This window comes from Macaca nemestrina, chromosome 17 (genome assembly GCF_043159975.1).
Source record: "Macaca nemestrina isolate mMacNem1 chromosome 17, mMacNem.hap1, whole genome shotgun sequence".
NCBI classification, from domain to species: Eukaryota; Metazoa; Chordata; class Mammalia; order Primates; family Cercopithecidae; genus Macaca; species Macaca nemestrina.
This window is the reverse complement of record NC_092141.1, coordinates 19502575-19524448: the sequence shown is the minus strand read 5'-3', so window position 1 is coordinate 19524448 and position 21874 is coordinate 19502575. Positions and strand designations below refer to the sequence as shown.

Sequence of the window (21874 nt, the reverse complement as noted above, 5' to 3'; positions counted from 1 at the left end):
AGACAAATTGTAATATTGCCAAACTGAGGTAAAATATTTAGGACATTTGTCACCGAAGAACACAAAAGTGCTATAATCTAGGAGTTAGCTAAGTTTTCAGATGAAATGGCCTACAACAGATAAAATAACTTAGAGACAATTTTGGAGACAAGTAGGATATTTTTCACAGTGGACTCCAAGGTCAAAAGACAAAATTACAACAAATTTAAAGACCTCAATTGACTTTATTATGAGCCTAGAATTGTGCAACACTCCATTCTAGAAAACAGAGTGAGTGTTGCCACGAGCTGAGCAGAAGGCGTTGGCTTTATAGACAGAAGGAATGAAGAAAGCATAAGCAAAGAACAAAGAGCGTATCCCTGGTTTCCAAGCTACTTTTCTGGTAAGGCGGGCACAGGGAGACAGAACAACGGAGAATAACTGACTAGTTAACATCAGGTTGTTTCAGGCTGCTGCTTTTGTGTAATGATTAAAGCAGAGGGAATTCATTATCATGCTGCTTAAAAATGGAAACTGGCCTGTTTGGGAAAATGGCTGTTAAATCTCTCTCCTGTCAGATAACAACTTAGTTTTGGTTTTGTAACCTGGAACTTTAGCACTGGTGCCTCTATTTTGATTTTTAGTCTGGTCCACTGGGGCCTAGTGTAGGAGCTTCATCCAAAACAATGACCTCTCATAATTTTACTTAAAACCAGCTTTTACGGAGCAGGCAAAAACCTCTGATGGAGCATTACATGACAATATTCCAGACTCTCTGATTTAATCCTTAGAACCTGAAGAGGCTTTTTTGTGTTGTTTTGTTTTTGAGACAGAGTCTTTCTCTGTGGCCCCGGCTGAAGTGCAGTGGCGTGATCTCGGCTCACTGCAACCTCCTTCTCCTGGGTTCAAGCGGTTCTCATGTCTCAGCCATCTAAATAGCTGGGACTACAGGCGCCGCCACCACACCTGGCTAATTTTTGTATTTTAAGTAGAGATGGGGTTTCACCATGTTGACCAGGCTGGTCTCAAACTCCTGACCTCAAGTGATCCGCCCACCTCGGCCTCCCAAAGTAATGGGATTACAGGCATGAGCCACCGTGCCCAGCCTGAAGAGCCTTTTGAACAACTGAAATTGGCTATAGTCTCTCTCTGTGCTTCAAGAATTCCAAATTTTGAAAAACCTTTCCAAGTGATTTGCCATGAAAGGCACTGCTGGTAGAGTTCCTGGACCAAACCAAGGGTCTGGCTGCTTACTTTCATGGCCCACTAATAAGACGCAGACAAACTGGAAAAGAAGAGAGTTTATTTCTGTAAACGGGTACAGGGAAAAGGCTGGGAAAATATCACCAAACCAACTCAAAATTTCAAAGTTTTCTAGAGCTTATATACCTTCTAAGTTATATATGTCTGCATGTAAGTGTGCATTCATCTAAATACATAAGTGATTAACTTCTAATCTATAACTAAGGTCTGAGTCATGAAGACCTTCTTCTGGAGCCTCAGTAAATTTACTTAATCTAAATGGGTCCAGGTGTCAGGCGTGATTACCCTTATCTTGTCTCCTGCTAAAACATGGAGGTTTGGGGAGATCCTTCAGACTCCCAACAAAACTCGTTTAATCTGGCTGGGCACGGTGGCTTACACCTATAATCCCAGCACTTTGGGAGGCCGAGGCGAGTGGATCACCTGAGGTCTGGAGTTCAAGACCAGCCTGGCCAACATGGTGAAACCCCATCTCTACTAAAAATACAAAAAAATAGCCAGGCACGGTGTCTGGTGCCTGTAATTCCAGCTACTTGGGAGGCTGAGGCAGAAGAATCGCTTGAACTTGGGTGGCGGAGGTTGCAGTGAGCTGAGATCATGCCATTGCACTCCAGCCTTGGTAACAAGAGCAAAACTCCGTCTCAAAAATAAAAACACCCAACTTGTTTAATCTTGGCCAGACATGGCAGCTCACGCCTATTGTAAGCCCAACACTTTGGGAGGCAGGGGTGGGTGGATCATCTGAGGTCAGGAGTTTGTGACCAGCCTGGCCAATATAGTGAAACCCCATCTCTGCTAAAAATACAAAAATTAGCTGGGCATGGTGGCACGTGCCTGTAGTTCCAGCTACTCAGGAAGCTGAGGCAAGAGAATCACTTGAACCCAGGAGGCGGAGGTTGTGGTGAGCTGAGATTGTGCCACTGCACTCCAGCCTGGGCAACACAGTGAGACTCCATTTAAAAAAATAAAAACTAAAACTTGTTTAATTCTAAACAGGTCCTGTTAAGAATTCCTTCGTTATCTTGTCATGCTTCAAGGTCCAGGAAAGACCTAGGCAAGACTCTTGGTGGGCTTCCGTTACATTCCAGCCTTTGTACAGGGGCACTGAGTCTTTCAGCTTTTATTATTTAACCTAACCACTCAGTGCCGAAACAGTTGGCATGGAGGCCTGCCTGTTCAGCTGTTAGTGAGACCTGGCCTGCCACAGTAGAATTTAATTCAAAAGTTGGTATTAGACGATAGACCAGTAGCATATTTCTCAGTTCTTCTGGGTGCCTGGATGCCTTCGAGCTATGGCAGGAGCTGCTACACTTATTATAGGAGCTCATTAAAGGTCTTATTATTAAGACCCTTACTTTGAGTCTTAATAAGACAGATGAAAAAAACAAACTGCTTTTCCTACTCACACCACTCAACACAACACTTCACTTCTGACATCAGATGTGTGTGGGCTTGTCCTCATACACTAAGCAATTCTGCAGTGGACACCCAATGAGAGTCCTCCCATCCAATTCAACTCTGACACTGTCTACCTGGGCATAGTGTCAGATCCCACAGGTTAAGAGCTTAGTTCTATTTTCACAAGACTGGCCTATTTTCAGACACCAATTGCAAGTAGTAGGTTGTCACCTATGCGCCTCACTGAGCAGCTATAAATTGGGGTTCCCGCAACCCCATTCTAATTTGTTAGGAAGATTCATAGAACGCAAGGAAACATTTACTTGTGTTTACCAGCTTATTGTATTAGTAAGGAATATTATAAAGGATGCAGATGAATAGCCAGGTGGCAGTGATCCATGGGGCAAGGTATGGAAGGGAAAGGGTGATAAGCTTCCAGGTTCTCTCTGCAGCACACCCCCGTGGCATCCTGTAGGCCTGCCACCCTACAGCCAGCTCCATCTATTCAGCCATTCAGAAGCTCTCTGAACCCCATCTTTTTGGAATGTTCTGGAGGCTCATTATGTAGGCACGATTGATCAATCATTGGTCATTGGTAATCAGCTCAAGCTTCAGGCCCTCTCTACTCTCCGGTGTTAGCAGGTGGGGCTGAAAGTGCCGATTCTCCAATTGTATGGTTGGTTTCCCTGACAACCAACTCCATCCGAAGGCTATCTAGGGACCCCCAGCCACTAATCATCTCACTAGCATACAAAAAGACACTTATCACTCCAGACATTCCAAGAGTTTAGGAGCTGGTGTGCCAGGAACCAGGAACAAAAACCAAATAGATATTTCTTTTTTTTTTTTTTTTTTTTTGAGACGAAGTCTCGCTCTGTTGCCCAGGCCGGAGTGCGGTGGCCGGATCTCAGCTCACTGCAAGCTCCGCCTCCCGGGTTTACGCCATTCTCCTGCCTCAGCCTCCCGAGTAGCTGGGACTACAGGCGCCCACCACCGCGCCCGGCTAGTTTTTTGTATTTTTTAGTAGAGACGGGGTTTCACCATGTTAGCCAGGATGGTCTCAATCTCCTGATCTCGGGATCTGCCCGTCTCGGCCTCCCAAAGTGCTGGGATTATAGGCTTGAGCCACCGTGCCCGGCCAGATATTTCTTATTATAAATCACAATATCAAAGCATCTGAGGAAATCAAATGATTTTACCCTAAAATAGACTTCCTCGACATAGCTCAAGGCAGATATTCAGAAGGGTTGGAGATACAAAAATAACTAAAAAGCTGCCTTTCGTGGGGGAGATTTGCATCTGTAGAGAAATTTGCACTGATGAAGCCAGGCTGTTTCTGAGGCCCTCCCTCATCCAGATCTGGGAAAGATTAACCGAGAGTCTGACACCTTTAAAGTCTAAAAGAAACACTCACCACCTATTCTCTCTGAGTGTTGCTACCTGTGAGGCTTCATCTACATAACAAGACCCTCTTTGCTAGCCAGGCCTCCTCTTCTTCCCCTCCATAACGTGTGTTGCCGCCATAACCTGATCTAACACTGTAATCTGGTTTTGGCCATGCTCTGAGCCCCCATTGTTTTGTTGTTGTTGTTGTTGTTGTTGTTGTTGTTGTTGTTTGAGACGGAGTCTCGCTCTGTCGCCCAGGCTGGAGTGCAGTGGCCAGATCTCAGCTCACTGCAAGCTCCGCCTCCCGGGTTCACGCCATTCTCCCGCCTCAGCCTCCCGAGTAACTGGGACTACAGGCGCCCGCCACCTCGCCCGGCTAGTTTTTTGTATTTTTTAGTAGAGACGGGGTTTCACCATGTTAGCCAGGATGGTCTCGATCTCCTGACCTCGTGATCCACCCGTCTCGGCCTCCCAAAGTGCTGGGATTACAGGCTTGAGCCACCGCGCCCGGCCGAGCCCCCATTGTTAATGTAACCTCAAGATAAGTACATAAGCTTCGGAACCCCACTGGAGAGTGGGGGTAATCACTCTGCGATTTTCCTTCTGTGCGTATTAGTTTCTATGTCATTTCTCCTATTAATTTACCTATTGTGAGTTGATTTTTCAGCAGAATTTTCCCTTGCCCCATACAGTTTTGGTGCTGTGAGCAGGATACTATTGACAGAAAGGTTACATAACAGGCACTATAACTTAAAGAAATTTAAAGTTAGTTTTATCCCGAGCGAAGTTTGAGGACTAATTCTCTGGGAAATATAGACTCAGAACAAACCAAAAATGTCTTTCAAGTGGGCTACACAAGATCGTATTTATACATTCTGTTACATGGAAATGGAGAAGCAAAGGTGACATTCCTACAATTCTGATTGGTGCTGAGCGATGTTGTACATAAGATAAAGCAAACACATGGTTAACATATATAGGGTATGAAAATAAGTAATTCGAAATCTAAGCTTTCAGAACCTTAAAATATTTTGAGCCGTAAGGGAATGCGATTACGGGATCTGAGTCACATAAACTGGCAGCTGTAACCTAGGAAGCTGTAACTTCTGTTTCCCTGATTATACATTAGTCTTTTTTCTTACCTAAATTATTCTGTAAAATGTTGTAAATGAATGAAGGATGCCAGGGAAGACCCCTTCCCTCTCAACTATTGATCTTCATGATAAATGAACTTCCCTCTTTCCTCTCTCACACGAAGATTTCACGAGGATCACATTGTCTAAAATGGAATGTTAAATATGCTTTTTGCGTATTTAACATCTAACAATGGAAAGGAAGTGAAAATATGCTGCAGCTAATTAAATTGTAACTAATAAACCAGCCCTGTGTAGAAAATGTTATAATCCTACTAGATTTTTTTGTTTTCTGCCACTATAAGTGAGATTTTAACTTGTCTTTTTTTTTTTTTTTTTGAGATGGAGTCTCGCTCTGTTGCCCAGGCTGCAGGGCAGTGGTGCAATCTTGGCTCACTGCAACCTCTGCCTCCCGGGTTCAAGCAATTCCCCTGCCTCAGCCTCCTGAGTAGCTGGGACTACAGGTGTATATGCCACCACGTCTGGCTAATTTTTTGTATTTTAGTAGAAATGGGGTTTCACCATGTTGACCAGGATGGTCTCGATCTCCTGACCTCGTGATCTGCCTGCCTTAGGCTCCCAAAGTGCTGGAATTACAGACATGAGCCACCGTGCCCGGCCAAGACCTTAACTTTTAATTTTGGAGCACTGGAGTCTGTGTTTTCTGGATGGCAATTGCCAGTTTTTCACTTGAATAAACTCTTTAAAACTGGATGCTGATCCTTTCAATTATTTCAGGTTGACAACGGTAAAAGGTTAATGAGCATGTAGGCATCTTAGGGGATGATTGATTCTATACTGTCTTTGTGCTTCGTGGCATAGGCAAGGTTATAATCAATAATTCAGTGAAATATTTGACAAACTCAAGCCTTGCAGGCGCGAGTTCAGCTTTAGTCCATAGGCCCAGTTTCTATTACCCATATGTCCAACTTGCGGCCATCTTGGGCCACTTTTAAGATTTTCATTTTTCTGACAAAACCAAAGCTCTGCTCTTCTGAAGCCACAGCTCAGGGAACCCAGGACCTCACCAGCCTGTGGAAGGATAAGACATTCTCACCAGCCAGGCTCCCTGCCTCTCTTTTTGCAGAATCCAGTCAAGCAGAAGGTAAAAATCACTGTCTCTATTTTCCTCTGTGAAATCTTGATTAACGGGAGAAAAGGATTTGCGTCTAGTATTGGGTGTAGCGACTCTTGTGTACTTTTTGGTATAAGTATTCATATTGTTTGATCTCTTTCCTCAGATGGATCCTTTAAATTAGAAACATTTCTAATTTTTAAAAAAAAAAAAGGATTTTAGAGATCCCTTATCCTTATTTGTATTTATGAGAAAGTTAAATTAAAAGAAAGACAGCATCGTGGTGTCATGACTGGATTTAGAAATTCTCTTGAGAAAATTAACAATCAAAAATTTGACCTACCCGGGCATGGTGGCTCATGCCTGTAATCCCAGCATTTGGGAGACCAAGGCAGGTGGATCACTCGAGGCCAGGAGTTCGAGACCAGCCTGGCCAACACTGCGAAACCCTGTCTCTATTAAAAATACAAAAATTAGCTGGGTGTGGTGGTGCACACCTGTAGTTCTAGCTACTCAGGAGGCTGAGGCATGAGAATCACTTGGACCCAGGAGGCGGGGGTTGCAGTGAGCCAAGATGGTGCCACTGCATTCCAGCCTGGGTGACAGAGTGAGACTTCATCTAAAAAAAAAAAAAAAAAAAAAAAAAATTCACCTAAAACAAAGTTAAAATCCTTTGCATGCTCAAACTGCCTGCTTTGGATGCCCTGTAGGATTTAGAATGACTGCATTCTATCTTCCAGCTTAGAAGTTAAAATTCCACATTTTAATCACCATAGCCTGGATTCAATGTTCAATTCCCAGTCAGGGAATCAGTCTCATTTGGTTTGACATTTGTGTGACTTTTGACTTTTGGGAGCGACCAATTTTTATTGAGGAAGGTACCTTTGGTAAAAGAGTTCAAAAGCCAGGAGTATTAGCTACGTGTTCTGAATAAAGTCTGATAAGAGATTTGCAAGATTTTCTTAAAGAGCTCTGTGGTCAGAAGTCAGCTTAATTAAAAGCTGATATTCAAGCTACATACATATTTTTTTAAAAGGCCGTTCTGCTTTTTTGGATCCTATTTTGGGGACTTTTTTTCTCCAGTCAGCTGAAACTCTGTGTGTGTGTGTGTGTGTGTGTGTGTGTGCGTGCGCGTGCATTGTGTTGTGTGTGTGTTTTTTTTTTTTCTTCTTTTTTGAAACCCCTTTTTGAGTTATGTGCTTGGTCTCTCTGTTTGCTTCCTTTCTTGAGAACTGTTCTCCCATTTACTTCCTTTTTTTTTTTTTTTTTTTTTTTTTTTTGATGGCATCTCGCTCTCTTGTCCAGGCTGGAGTGCAATGGTGCAATCTCGGCTCACTGCAACCTCTGCCTCCTGGGTTCAAGCGATTCTCCTGCCTCAGCCTCCCAAGTAACTGGGGTTACAGGCACGCCTGGCTAATTTTTGTATTTTTAGTAGAGACGGGGTTTCACCATGTTGGCCAGGCTGGTTTCAAACTCTTGACCTCAGGTGATATGCCTGCCTCGGCCTCCCAAAGTCCTAGGATTACAGGCATGAGCCACTGTGCCCAGCCTCTCCCATTTACTTCTAATCCTCCCTGCTTCTCCTTGTTTTGTCATCTTCAGTACCACATAAAGGCATCTAGAAGGAACTTCTAATGACTCTGAGTGAGACCCTTGAGGAAAACAGAAAAAGGCTCCACTCACCCTCTTTCTAAGGTCTCCTGTTTTCCTTGAGAAATTCTTCCTCCAAAGAGTTGCGGGCAGGTTCCCCTCAGTCTAAAGCTCTGCTCCCTCTTGCATTGCATTGCACGATCTCTTCGGCTTTGTGGGGGTAGCAGTTCTCTCTGTGCTATGAGAGAACACAGCCTGTGTGTGCGTGAGATAGCTGGCTTGTCACTGGTGAGGGCTGCGGTTTTGGAGGTGGCTGACTGCAGTTGTTTGCAAGGGGCTACTCATTTCTTTGGGTGTTTAGATAAGAAAGGTGCAGTGTGGACACTTGGAGGCTGTGGAAACACTCACCACCAAGGCATAGGACTCTCATGAGAATGAGCTCAGCACAGAATGGGCTGATTGGCATTGGGTCGCTCTTGCAGTAAGGTGCACTGTAGAAGCATGTACAAGACTTGGTCCTGGCCGGGTGCAGTGGCTCACGCCTGTAATCCCAGCACTTTGGGAGGCCGAGGTGGGCAGATCACCTGAGGTCGGGAGTTCGAGACCAGCCTGACCAACATGGAGAAACCCCCGTCTCTACTAAAATTACAAAATTAGCTGGGCATGGTGGTGCATGCCTCTAATCCCAGCTACTTGGGAGGCTGAAGCAAGAAAATCACTTGAACCCAGGAGGCATATGTTGAGGTGAGCCAAGATCGTGCCATTGCACTCTAGCCTTCGCAACAAGAGCAAAACTCTGTGTCAAAGAAAAAAAAAAAAGACTTGGTCCTATGGAGTGTCCCTCTTTGGGGGGACTTGGGATTCAATGCTAAAATGAGATCCCTGGCTGGGCGCGGTGGCTCACGCCTGTAACCTCAACATTTTGGGAGGATCACTTGAGGTCAGGAGTTTGAGACCTGCCTGGCCAACATAGTGAAACCCCATCTTAACAAACAATAACAAAATTAGCCGGGCATGGTGGCAGGCACCTGTAATCCCAGCTACTCAGCAGGCTGAGGCAGGAGAATCACTTGAACTTGGGAGGCATAGGTTGCAGTGAGCTGAGATCAAGCCACTGCACTCCAGCCTAGGCGATAGAGTGAGTGAGACTCCATCTCAAAAAAAAAAAAAAAAAAGAGAAATCCTTGATTTTTGGGGATCTAGATGCTTTGCCTTCCAGCTGTGTTTGCTTTTCACATATTTATTTATTCATTTAATTTTATTTTTTTAATCGAGATGGAGTCTTGCTCTGTCACTCAGGCTGGAGTGCAATGGTGCGATCTCAGCTCACTGCAACCTCTGCCACCCGGGTTCAAGCAATTCTCGTGCCTTAGCCTCCCGAGTAGCTGGGACTACAGGCATGCACCACCACGCCCAACTAATTTTTTTTTTATTTTTAGTAGGGAAAGGGTTTCACAATGTTGGCCAGGCTGGTCTTGAAACTTCTGACCTCAGGTCATCTGCCTACTTCGGCCTCCCAAAGTGCTGGGATTACAGCTGTGACCCACTGCGTCTGGCCAGTTTATGGGAATCTTAACTTGTGATGAAAGCTGAGATTGAATGAATGTGTTTATAAGGTCTTATTAAAATAAGCTCCAGCATTAATAATACATGGATGCAAAGGTAGCATTTAGTTTTTTCTTTTGAACAGATTTTTGTGTAGTATTAATAAGAGATAGTAGAAGATTTTTGTTTACCTTTTGAGCAAACTGCAAAAAACGGGAAGGGGAGAGGGAGACACAGATTCACTTCATGTTGTTTTTATTAGGTATTTTCATTAGCTGGGAAACAGTCCCCTCTCTATCACAGAGTAAAGGCTTTTACTTTTTGAAATCTTTTAATTATCACTTTGGCTAAATGAATATAATTTTACAGTGACCTGCAATCCTATTTTGATCAAATGCTTTAAACCATTATTATTTTAGTATCAAGTGTTTTGAGCCTTTGTTATATGACAAACTTCCCAAAATCAAATTTCTTTTCTTTTTTTTTTTTTCTTTCTGAGACTTGTTCCCACTCTATTGCCTGGCTGGAGTGCAGTGGCGCCATCCCAGCTCACTGCAACCTCCACTGCCTAGTTCAAACAATTCTCCTGCCTCAGCCTCCCGAGTAACTGGGATTACAGGTGCCCACCACCACATAGGGTAATTTTTGTATTTTTAATAGAGATGGGGTTTCACCATTTTGGCCAGGCTGGTCTTGAACTCCTGACCTCAAGTGATCCACTGCCTTGGCCTCCCGAAGTGCTGGGATGACAGGCATGAGCCACCTCGCCCAGTCTTCTTCTTCTTTTTTTTTGAGATAGGGTCTTACTCTCTTGCTTCGGCTGGAGTGTAGTGGCATGATCATGGCTCACTGCAACCTCTGCCTCCTAGGCTCAACTGATCATTTCCCCTCAGTTCCCGTCACAGGGACTACAGGGGTACGCCACCACACCTCGCTACTTTTTGTATTTTTAGTAGATGCAGAGTTTCGCCATGTTGCCCAGGCTGGTCTTCAACTCCTGGGCTCAAGGGATCCACCTACCATGGCCTCCCAAAGTGCTGGAATTACAGGTGTGAGCCACCACATACAGCCCCAAAAGAAAAAAAAAAAAAGAAACTCTAGAAGTCTAAGACATATTAGCCTTAGTATGTAAAAATCACACAGAAAGCATTTTTAACTTTCTTTGAGTTATATTTTTATAAATGTGTAATTAATCATGTTCCAAAATTGTATGAGATTCTTAAAATTCTATCTTGATACGTTTTGTCAGTCATAAATATGATTATTTTGTTGTATGCCTCAGAAATAACCAAATTTCCTTGTCAAGTATATCTTTAATCATGGCTATTCTAAGTATTTTGCCACTCACAGAAAGCTATTGCTTTACTTTGATTCTTCTCAGAAAGCAGTTTGTAATCAACTGCAGTCCGGTGCTGGGCCTCCAGGCCTGGCGTGAGTCTGCTCTGCAGGGAAGGAGGGGACAGCTGGCTTCGGCCAGACTCGGTGGACACCCTGGCCCTCTCAGGGCAGAGCCGCCAGTCCCCAGTGTTTCTCAGGGATGTGACTGAGGCCCAGGAGGGACCCATGAGGGTCTGTTTACAGAGGCTGGGCAGGGGCTGCTTTGCTTCGGGGTGCGCACTGCCCCAGCACCTGCTTGCCCTCCGTGCTCACCCAGGGCCTCAGCATGCCTGTGGCTCCGCTTCTGGCCAGGAGCCCTGAACACGGGTGTGCAGACCCACCCTAAAGGGCGGCCCAGCGCCCACGCTAGGCAAGGCTAGCGAGAGACTGAAGGCAGCGTGCGAGGCATCCCCTGGGAGTGGGGGCTGTTTCCCACAGTGGCCTCAGCTGGGCCCCCACTCAGGTGAGCCCACCGGCGGGAGCTGGGAGGCACTCCTCCTAAACACTCCACTCGGACCATAAAGCACTCCTGTTCTCACTCTGGGAAAAAAAAAAAAATCAACTGCAGTCCAAAATGTCTTCTAGGACATTAATGGTAAGGACCTGACAAGGACTTTTGAATATAGGTTTATGATAACATTGGTCATCATACCATTGGATTAGGCAAAAACTTCTCAAACTCTAGTAAAAAGCTGATGTGCTCATGAGGATTGATATCCCAACATCAAATACAACAAAATTACATGAGATTGAACTAATAGAGTGCTGAAATATATTTTTTTAAAATAACCTATTTAAAAAATAAAACACGGCCGGGCGCGGTGGCTCAAGCCTGTAATCCCAGCACTTTAGGAGGCCGAGACGGGCGGATCACAAGGTCAGGAGATCGAGACCATCCTGGCTAACATGGTGAAACCCCGTCTCTACTAAAAATACAAAAAACTAGCTGGGCGAGGTGGCGGGCACCTGTAGTCCCAGCTACTCCGGAGGCTGAGGCAGGAGAATGGCGTGAACCCGGGAGGCGGAGCTTGCAGTGAGCTGAGACCCGGCCACTGCACTCCAGCCTGGGCGACAGAGCGAGACTCCGTCTCAAAAAAAAAAAATAAAAAATAAAAAAAAAAATAAATAAATAAAACACTGGTGATTCTTTTTATGTTTTGTTTTCCAGAGTTAAAAAAACTTTTTTTCTTTTTAGGTATTTAGCTTACAGCAATTGGGTAAAGTATGTTTTTATGAGCAAAACTGAAATATTTACCTTTCTCTCTACCTGATTTCTCCAGAATTTGGAAACTATTTGTAACTATTCTTAATCTATGGCAATATAGTTATTTACATAAGTTCAGTAAGAATCTGTTTTCTTTTGTAACAGGACACAATTGGATACACTCGTTATTTTACTGAGGCTTTGACTGAAATGGCATATTTTCATTATGACCAGACTACTTTGAGGAATCGAGGTTAACTTTACAGAGCCTATAAAAAGTCCCTTGGAGGCCAGGCGTGGTGGCTCACGCCTGTAATCCCAGTACTTTGGGAGGCTGAGGTGGGCGGATGACTTCAGGTCAGGAGTTCGAGACCAGCCTGACCAACATGGTGAAACCCCATCTCTACTAAAAACACAAATATTAGCCAGGCATGGTGGCACATGCCTGTAGTTCCAGCTACTTGGGAGGCTGAGGGAGGAGAATCACTTGAACCCAGGAGGCGGAGGTTGCAGTGAGCTGAGATCACGCCATTGCACTCCAACCTGGGTGAGAACAGCGAAACTCCATCTCAAAAAAGAAAAAAAAAAAGAGAAGTCCCTTGGAAAGACTGGCCTAATAACTAAAAGGAAGGTGAGGCAAAATTAATATAGACTTTATTTGGGCTGAAGTTGAGGAATGCAGTCCCGGACACACTTTCAGGTTGCCTTGGGGAGTATTCTAGGAAACAAAGGAGAGGCTCAAGTTTTTAAAGAAAAAATGACAACTCAGGAGAGGGAGTGATTACAAAAGTTGTTCATCAGGAATTCTCATTAGTGTATAGAAATAACATTAGCTAGTGATTGGTATACATTGTTGAAGTGTAGGGTATATGGCATGTTAGGGCTATGTGGTGGCAGTTAGTCCCGAGTATGCACAGCAAGTGGCTTCAGAGTAATTATTTAGATCAAATGGGAGTGAGATGTGACTGCTGTTACTTTTTTTTTTTTTTTTTTTAGACAGGGTCTCGCTCTGTCACCCAGACTGAAATGCAGTTGTGCGATCGCGATCTTGACTCACTGCAACCTCCACCTCCTGGGCTCAAGCGATCCTCCCACACCAGTAGCTGGGACTACAGGTCTGTGCCACCATGCCCAGGTAATTTTTATTTTGTTTTGTTGTTTTTGTTGTTGTTTTGTTTTGTTTTGTAGAGAGGAGGTCTTGCCATGTTGCCCAGGTTGGTCTCAAACTCCTAGGCTCAAGTGATCCACCAGCCTTGGCCTCCCAAAGTGCTGAGATTACAGGTGTGAGCCATCATGGCTGACCACATTTTAAATGTCTCTCTGGGCCTGATAATTTATTTAAAGGGGCTCACATTACTCAAATAGAAAGGCCCTTTTTGTCTTTCTCACTCGTCTACATTGTTCCCTTGCAAGGTTCCTGATTTTGCAGTAAGTAAACAATGTCACTTTCTGACAGGCCCAAGAACCTCGTTTGAGGGACTTCAAGAAAAGAGGAGTTCATCCAGTTCGTACAGGTATTGTAAGTATAGTCCGATGGCAAATTCTTAGCTTAGCTTCTCAGCTTCAGGAAGCTTTTAAAAGTCTAATCCAAAATTCTCTATGAAAAGTTCCAAAAGAGCCGATTTGAAAAAAGCCTATATGGCCAATCACTAATCTTGCTGTACTTTGTGCAAATAATCAGGCCAAGTTTAATAAGACAATAATTTATTTTACAAAATAGATTGGTCCTACTGTGATCTGTCTTTGGTAGAAAAGGGGAACTAGAGACAGAAAAATTATATTTCAGAAGAAAACCATAGAACACCTGCTATTATTATTATTGGGTTGAATCCTGAAATCTTTCCAGCTATAAGTCTCCAAACTAGTGTTTTTCCATTTTTCTCTCATTTTTCTGACTTGGACTCACTAGAAATTAGAACTGTTTTTCTTGAAGCCCTGCATACTGAAGCTCGACAACTTGATATAAACTTTGGGATAAATCACCAGAGCAAATTAATGTAAATAGCCTTCATGCCTGCTGGTGTATGGGCTACTCAGAAACGTTACTTGAACACCTGGTTTGAACTACAGTCCAGAAAAAACTGTCAGAATGCCACCACAGGTTGGGCGCAGTGGCTCAAGCCTATTGTAATCCCAGCACTTTGGGAGGCTGAGGCAAGTGGATCACCTGAGGTCAGGAGTTTCAGATCAGCCCCGACAACATGGTGAAAACCTGGTCTCTGCTAAAAATACAAAAATTAGCCAGGCATGGTGGTGTACACTTATAATCCCAGCTACTCAGGGGGCTGAGGCAGAAGAATTGCTTGAACCCGGGAGGTGGAGGTTGCAGTGAGCCAAGATTGTGCCACTGCACTCCAGACCTATCCCATCTGCAATGTCACCTCCTAAAACTGGACAAAGCTGTTTAACCAAACTGACTTATTCTCAGTATGAAGAGTGATTTAAAAGAATATGGGGAAAATGTATATAATTTGCTCTTTTCTTCTTATCTCAATTTGTTTTTCCCCTCCTTTGCCTATTTCTTATCTAACAACGTCTAACTCAAATCTCTCCAAAGCTATCAACTTACCTTTTTTTTTTTTTTCTTGAGACACTGTCTTGCTCATCACCCAGGCTAGAGTGCAGAGACATGATCTTGGCTCACTGCAGCCTCCACCTCCTGGACTCAAGTGATCCTCCCACCTCAGCCTCCCAAGTAGCTGGACTATAGGTGCATGCACCATCGTGCTTGGCTAACTTTTGTATTTTTTTTTTTTTTTTTTTTTTTTTTTTTTTTTGTGAGACGGAGTCTCGCTCTGTCTCCCAGGCTGGAGTGCAAGGGCCGGATCTCAGCTCCGCCTCCCGGGTTCACGCCATTCTCCAGCCTCAGCCTCCCGAGTAGCTGGGACTACAGGCGCCCACCACCTCGCCCGGCTAGTTTTTTGTATTTCTTAGTAGAGACGGGGTTTCACCATGTTAGCCAGGATGATCTCGATCTCCTGACCTCGTGATCCACCCGTCTTGGCCTCCCAAAGTGCTGGGATTACAGGTTTGAGCCACCGCGCCCAGCCACTTTTGTATTTTTTGTAGAGACAGGGCTTCGCCATATTGGCCAGGCTGGTCTCAAACTCCTGAACTCAGGAAATCCACCTGCCTCAGCCTCCCAAAGTGCGGGATTACAGGCGTGAGCCATTGCACCTGGCTTCAACTTGCCTTTCCATATGTGAAATTTTCTGAAGGTAAAAGTCTCAAAGTGGGGACTGAAGAAAATAAAAATATTTCACCCCAAAATATACTTCCTTAATAATAGTTTAAGATGGCTATTCAGAAGGGCTGGAAATACAAAAATAATTTAAAAGCTGCCTTTTGTTGGGGAGATTTGCATCTGTAGAGAAATCTGCACTGATGAAGCCAGGCCGTCTCTGAGACCCTCCCTCATCCAGATCGGGGAAAGATTAACTGAGAGTCTGACACCTTTAAAGTCTAGAAGAAATATTCACCATCTATTCTCTCCGAGGGTTGCTACCTGTGAGGCTTCATCTACATAACATGACCCCCTTTGCTAGCCAGGCCTCCTCTTCTTCCCCTCCATAACTGCCACGATCTGATCTACCACCATAATCTGGTTTTGGTCATGCTCTGAGCCCTGATGCTTTCTGTAACCTCAAGAGGGTAAGGAAGCTTCTGGATCCCATTGAGGGATTGGGATAATCACTCTGCAATTTTCCTTTTGTGCACATTAGTAAATTTCTATGTTATTTCTCATATTAATCTGCCTTTTGTGAGTTGGTCTTAAGGCAAACTTTCAGAGGGTGAAGGGGAAGTTTTCCCTCGGCCCCTAGAGTCATTTGACTTATTTTTATGTCCCCCATACCGTGATAGCTGTCTTACCAGTGCATAAGACCTGGCACTTGTAGATGTGCCATGGGACTAGCTGTGAACAAGCATTCTTATCCGATGCCTATAGTGTGCCTGGGAGATGCACTCTCCTAAACTCTGCTATCTCAACAGACTTTGATCAAATAGATGATCGTGGTTATACAATGTTGATTTAGTTTGGATATTTGTCCTTGCCCAAATCTCATGTTGAATTGTAATCCCCAATGCTGGAGGTGGGGCTTGGTGGAATGTATTTGGATCTTGGGACTGGATCCCTCATGGTATGGTGCTGTCTTTCTGATAGTGAGTTCTTGAGAGATCTGGTCACTTAAAAGTGTGTGGTACCTCCCCCAACCCCCCTCCACTGCCCGCATGCGCCCCCACCTGCCTCACTTGCTCCTGCTTTTGCCATGTGAGGTCCCTGTTTCCCCTTCACCTTCTACCATGATTGAACGTTTCCAGACCTCACCAGAGACCAGGCAGATGCCAGTACCATGCTTCCCGTAAAGCCTGCAGAACCATGAGCCAATTAAACCTCTTTTCTTAATAAATTACCCATTCTCAGGTATTTCTTTAGAGTAATGCAAGAACAGCCTAACACAAATGGTAGTAACACACTGGGCTCCAATGTGATTTTCCTGACTTTTCTGTTAAAAATCCAGCTTTGACCTGTTAAATAAAATTTATAGGATGCCATTAGTCTGGAGTGAGCTTCTGCACTAGGCCCAACAGATCAAACCAAAATAGAGTTCCTCATACTGAAGTTCCACGCCAACAAGCCAAAACTGAATTGTTTATCTGACCTTCCAGGGTATCAGGACGCAGAGGGATAATAGCCAAATCCCCAAACAGGCCAGTTTTAGCCAGCATGATAGGACGTCCCCTCTGCTTTAAACTTTGCAGATGCTCCCAATAAACCCATCCTAAATTAAAAATATTACAAATGAAGTCATTTTCAGCTGGGGACCAACGTACAAGGAAAGTCACTTTGAAACCACTCGTCTGCTTTTTGTTCTCTCTTTCTCTTTCCACAGACCTTTTCTCCCTATCGAGCCAAACCTCCTGTGTTCAGCTCATCGGAACACTCATTCTATTTTACGAGAATGAGTTATTGCACAATTCTTGAGTCACAAATAAAAGCCAATTAAGATTTTAAAACTTGTTGTGCTTTTTGTCTTTTGACAGATCAGAGTTTGCTGATGGATCACATACGGGATGCAAACAGCCAACTTAGGCTTCCTGTGCCGTGGTAGCTGCTCATGAAATTGTGGGAGCTTATTTTGCCTGGAATTAAATCAGCACAATTTGAGTTAATGAATAGCTTACATTTACTAGGGCTTGGCTCAGGACTTAAAACGAATGGACGTACTGATAGTAAATGTCTGTTTAGTGTCAGTCATGCAACAGGGAAGATTTTGAAAAATAGGAGATTCTTGACTTTGACAGGAAGTAAACTCTCAGAAAATTAACAGCTGAGGCCAGGCATGCTGGCTCACACTTGTAAGCCTAGCACTTTAGGAGACCAAGGTGGGAGGATTGCTTGAGCCTATTTCAAGTCTACAGCGAGTCATGTTCATGCCAATGCACTCCTGCCTGGGCAACAGAACAAGGAGACTCCATCTTAAAAAAAAAAAAAAAAAAAAAAAAGCTAAAGAAAAGAAAATTAAGAACTGAGTGTTTAGAGGCATTACACTGTAGCATTCACATGGGCAAAATAATCCCACTTCTAAAGGAAATAATTTTACTGAAGAGCTGCAAAGGCCACTCTTCAAATATGGCAGACCCAAACTTAGAAGTCTCACTTTTTTTCTTTCTTTCTTTCTTTTTTGAGACAGGGTCTTGCTCTGTCGCCCAGGCTGAAGTGGAGTGGTGTGATCTCGGCTCACTGCAATCTCCGCCTCCTGGGTCCAAGAGATTCTCCTGCCTCAGCCTCCCAAGTAGCTGGGACCACAGGCATGCGCCACCAAGCCTGGCTACTTTTTGTAGTTTTGGTAGAGATGGGATTTTGCCATGTTGCCCAGGCTGGTCTTGAACTCCTGGACTCAAGTGATCTGCCTGCCCCGGCCTCCCAAAGTGCTGGGATTACAGGTGTGGCCCACCACTCCCAGCCAGGAGTCCCACTTTTAACACAAGTAACGTCTATCTACTTTCAAAACTATGCATCACAAAAGGAAATTGACAAATGGAATAAGAAAGGGGCTAAAAAAATCTGACTGGACTATGGGAATTAGCTAACAAAATAATATTGTACCATGGTTCCCATTTACTTGATTAGTAATGTGTCATCAACAAAACCATCCCCCAGTGAAAAAGGATCTTAAAGGCACTCCACTTCACTATGCCTGCTAAGCAGGTGGTATCGTCCAAAACACGCTGATGTGCGGGTTGTGGGCAGGATTCTTTAAGGCCACTCCCAAGGTACATACAGAAGGTTCTTTTCCACCAGCTTCACCAGGGACCTCACAGCAGCTGGATTCTGTAGAACTAAGGCCTTTGGAAGATTAGAGATTTCTGTCGCGTTCTGTTTTCCAGGATGTCCACATAGCCCATAGTCTATTGTGGTTCAGGAATGATGCAAATCATGCTGTCATACTCCCTGTTACCCTCATTTCTCTGGACAAATAGAGCAGATGAATTGGACTCTAAAGCCTCATTTAGAAATCTGCTGGCCTAAAATGGCCTCATGCTTTAGTGCTAGCCTTGTTAAAAATGAGAGCAACCCTGCAAGCAAGCACAGTATCACTCCCTTTGAAATTCTGTTTGGCAGGCCTAGGAATTGGGTCTGAGACCATGTCCTGGGCCCAATTTAACTGAATCCTCTCATAATCATGTTCTTTACTTAAAAGGGCTCCTCTCTTCCCTGGAGACATAAAATCAGAAGGATTCAGAAGGATCTGCCAGAGGAAATCTGACACCCCACCAACGATCAGGTGATTTTGTGAACATAAAGGTGTTCTAGAGGAAAGATGCTGTCATCACCCTGTGAGGGACCCTTTCACATGTTCCGAAATGATTATCAAGGTGAAAGAAAAATCCAGCTGGATTCATGCTTTCAACTGGACTTGGGTTCCCACGAGGACTCAAAACTTAAATCTTCTAGAATAACTGATATTGGTACTGAATTCAACTGAAAAGAACTATTTTCGTGAACTTATTATTACTATTATCATAAACAGCCTTGCTGGCCTATTCACAGCAGTGATGATTTCAATTACTTTAGGACTCATAATTGACTAGAAACAAATATGTTATTTGTAACACTACTTTTCCTTCTGTACTCCCAGTAATGGTCCCCACAATTATTTACTTCCCATCTGCTCTATATTGTGTTTTCAGGATAGATATGGCCCAAATTTATAAGACCAACAATCTGATTGTCATCAGAGTGAAGGTGGGACCATCTTCTTTTTTCTTTTTTCTTTTTTTTTTTTTTTTTTTTTTTTTGAGATGAGGCTTTGTTCTTGTCGCCCAGGCTGCAGTGCAATGGCACCATCTTGGCTCACTGCAACCTCTACCTCGGGGGTTCAAGTGATTCTCCTGCCTCAGCCTCCCAAGTAACTGGGATTACAGGCACCTGCCACCACGCCCAGCTAATTTTTTTTTTTTTTGAGATGGAGTCTTGCTCTGTTGCCCAGGTTAGAGTGCAGTGGCCCGATCTCAGTTCACTGCAACCACCACCTCCCAGGTTCAAGCGATTCTCCTGCTTCAGCCTCCCAAGTAGCTGGGATTACAAGTGCCTGCCATTGCACCTGGCTAATTTTTGTATTATTAGTAGAGACAAGGTTTCACCATGTTGGCCAGGATAGTCTCGATCTCTTGACCTCATGATCCACCCGCCTCGGCCTCCCAAAGTGCTGGGATTACAGATGTGAATGCCCGGCTAATTTTTGTATTTTTAGTAGAGACGGGGTTTCAGCATGTTGGCCAGCCTGGTCTCGAACTCCAACTCCTGACCTCAGGTGATCCACCTGCCTCAGCCTCCCAAAGTGCCTTTTTGGTAACACTAACATAACTAATATGCATCACAATATTCAAGCCCTAAGTTTGACACGAAATGTCTGAGGCTAAAGTAGTTTGCATAACCAGAATTGCATCCCCTAGGCTCTCCCACTATGAAATCTGATTATTGGCCGGGCGCGGTGGCTCAAGCCTGTAATCCCAGCACTTTGGGAGGCCGAGATGGGCGAATCACGAGGTCAGGAGATCGAGACCATCCTGGCTAACACAGTGAAACCCCATCTCTACTAAAAAAAATACAAAAAACTAGCCGGGCGTGGTGGCGGGCGCCTGTAGTCCCAGCTACTCAGGAGGCTGAGGCAGGAGAATGGCGTAAACCCGGGAGGCGGAGCTTGCAGTGAGCTGAGATCTGGCCACTGCACTCCAGCCTGGGCGACAGAGCCAGACTCCGTCTCAAAAAAAAAAAAAAAAAAGAAATCTGATTATTAAGGGGCTTATTTGAGGTCATACAAGGACAAAAAGAAACACGAACTATAGTCCTTAGAGGAATAGAAATAGACAAGTGTAGCTAAAGCTTGTTGATACTGATACTTTCAATAATAAACTTAACGCTTTGAGACAATTACAAAAACACATAATACAATTGCAATGGAAATGGCCAAAAATTCAGAATTGGACTATTGAGAAACAACGTAATGCCCAAACAAAAATTCACCACAAGGATCTCAGAGGGACTCAGCAATAAAGCAGCTTAGCAATTAGCTAGAAAAAAGCTCTGAGATTTCATCACTAGTTCAGCATGACATGCTGCTATAATAATATAACTATTGATTGGACTGATGTGGAAAATGGCAGATGGGTGGGTTTGTCCTCAAGACTTAACATAATAAGAGCCATGGACATGACCAGGCATGGTGGCTGACACCTGTAATCCTAGCACTTTGGGAGGCCGAAGTGGGCAGATCACCTGAGGTCAGGAGTTCGAGACCAGCCTGACCAACATGGTGAAAACCCGTCTCTACTAAAAGTACAAAATTAGCTGGGTCTGGTGGCACATGCCTGTAGTTCCAGCTACTCAGGAGGCTAAGGCAGGAGAATTGCTTGAACCTGGGAGGCAGGGGTTGCGGTGAGCCGAGATCGCACCATTGCACTCCAGCCTGGGCAACAAGAGCAAAACTCCGTCTCAAAAAAAAAGAAAAAGTCTTAAAATTTTAGATGGGTGCTGCAGGTAAGCCACTCCTTAGGCTTAGATTGGGTAAGACTTTGTAAGCAACTACAAAATGATACTCAAATAGTTAATTGCATGAAAGGGCAAGTGATAAAGACAGCACAGCAGTTTGTAACATTAATGTGTGCCAAAGGAGAATTTTTGCACATTGCTAATCAAGTTTGCTTTAACCAATCGCCATTAGTATGATGCGTTTAGAGGTTTTTCCCTGAGGTGCGTATTCTACTGACTGTTAAATTCATCCCATGGAGATCCTGATCATTGTTTTTACAACAGGCTGAATGTTTATGTACACCCAAAATTCATATGCTGAAATCCTAACTAATCCCAAGGTGATGGTATCAGGAGGTGGGGTCTTTGGGAGGTGATTCGGTCATAAAGACAGAAACCTCATGAATGGGATTAGTGCCCTTGTAGAAGAGAGTCCAGAGACACCCTCCACTCCTTCCAGCATGTGAGGTGAAAAAGAAGACAGAAGTCTATGAGGAAGCAGGCCCTCACCAGACATCAGATCTGCTGGAGCTTCGTTCTTGGAGTTCCAGCCTCCAGAACCATAAGAAATAAATTTTTCTTGTTTATAAGCCAGCCAGTCTATGATGTTTTGTTCTAACAGCCTGATCAGCTTTACTGTTTTACTGTGGGCTCGCTGAGTATTTTAATGGCTTCAAACTGCCCAGAGAAAGGTAAAAAAAAGCAATGGAGATCATTAGCAAATTATAGTGTTACTATACAATAATAACAAAGTGGGGAAACTGTAAAGGTAAATAAAACTAAGATGGCATTTGTCTTGTTTCCAAAAGGAAAAGAAACCCCTTCTCCCCCTCCCTTTTCTTAGAACATTTCCTTGAGAAAGCTTGTATTTGTAAATCCTTCCTCTGTTC

The 21874-nt window shown here is 44.1% G+C and overlaps 1 long non-coding RNA gene across 2 annotated transcripts; it reads left to right on the top strand.

Annotated features, from left to right (window-relative positions):
• The first annotated feature begins 282 nt into the window (after window positions 1-282).
• LOC139359466 (uncharacterized) lies at window positions 283-17438 on the top strand. 2 transcript variants are annotated; one of them, XR_011615481.1, is made up of 4 exons: window positions 283-382; window positions 12947-13065; window positions 13407-13464; window positions 16843-17438. It is a non-coding gene; the product is annotated as an uncharacterized lncRNA (long non-coding RNA). The 2 variants fall into 2 exon arrangements; XR_011615480.1 differs by having other exon boundaries at window positions 12947-13085.
• Window positions 17439-21874: the final 4436 nt, after the last annotated feature.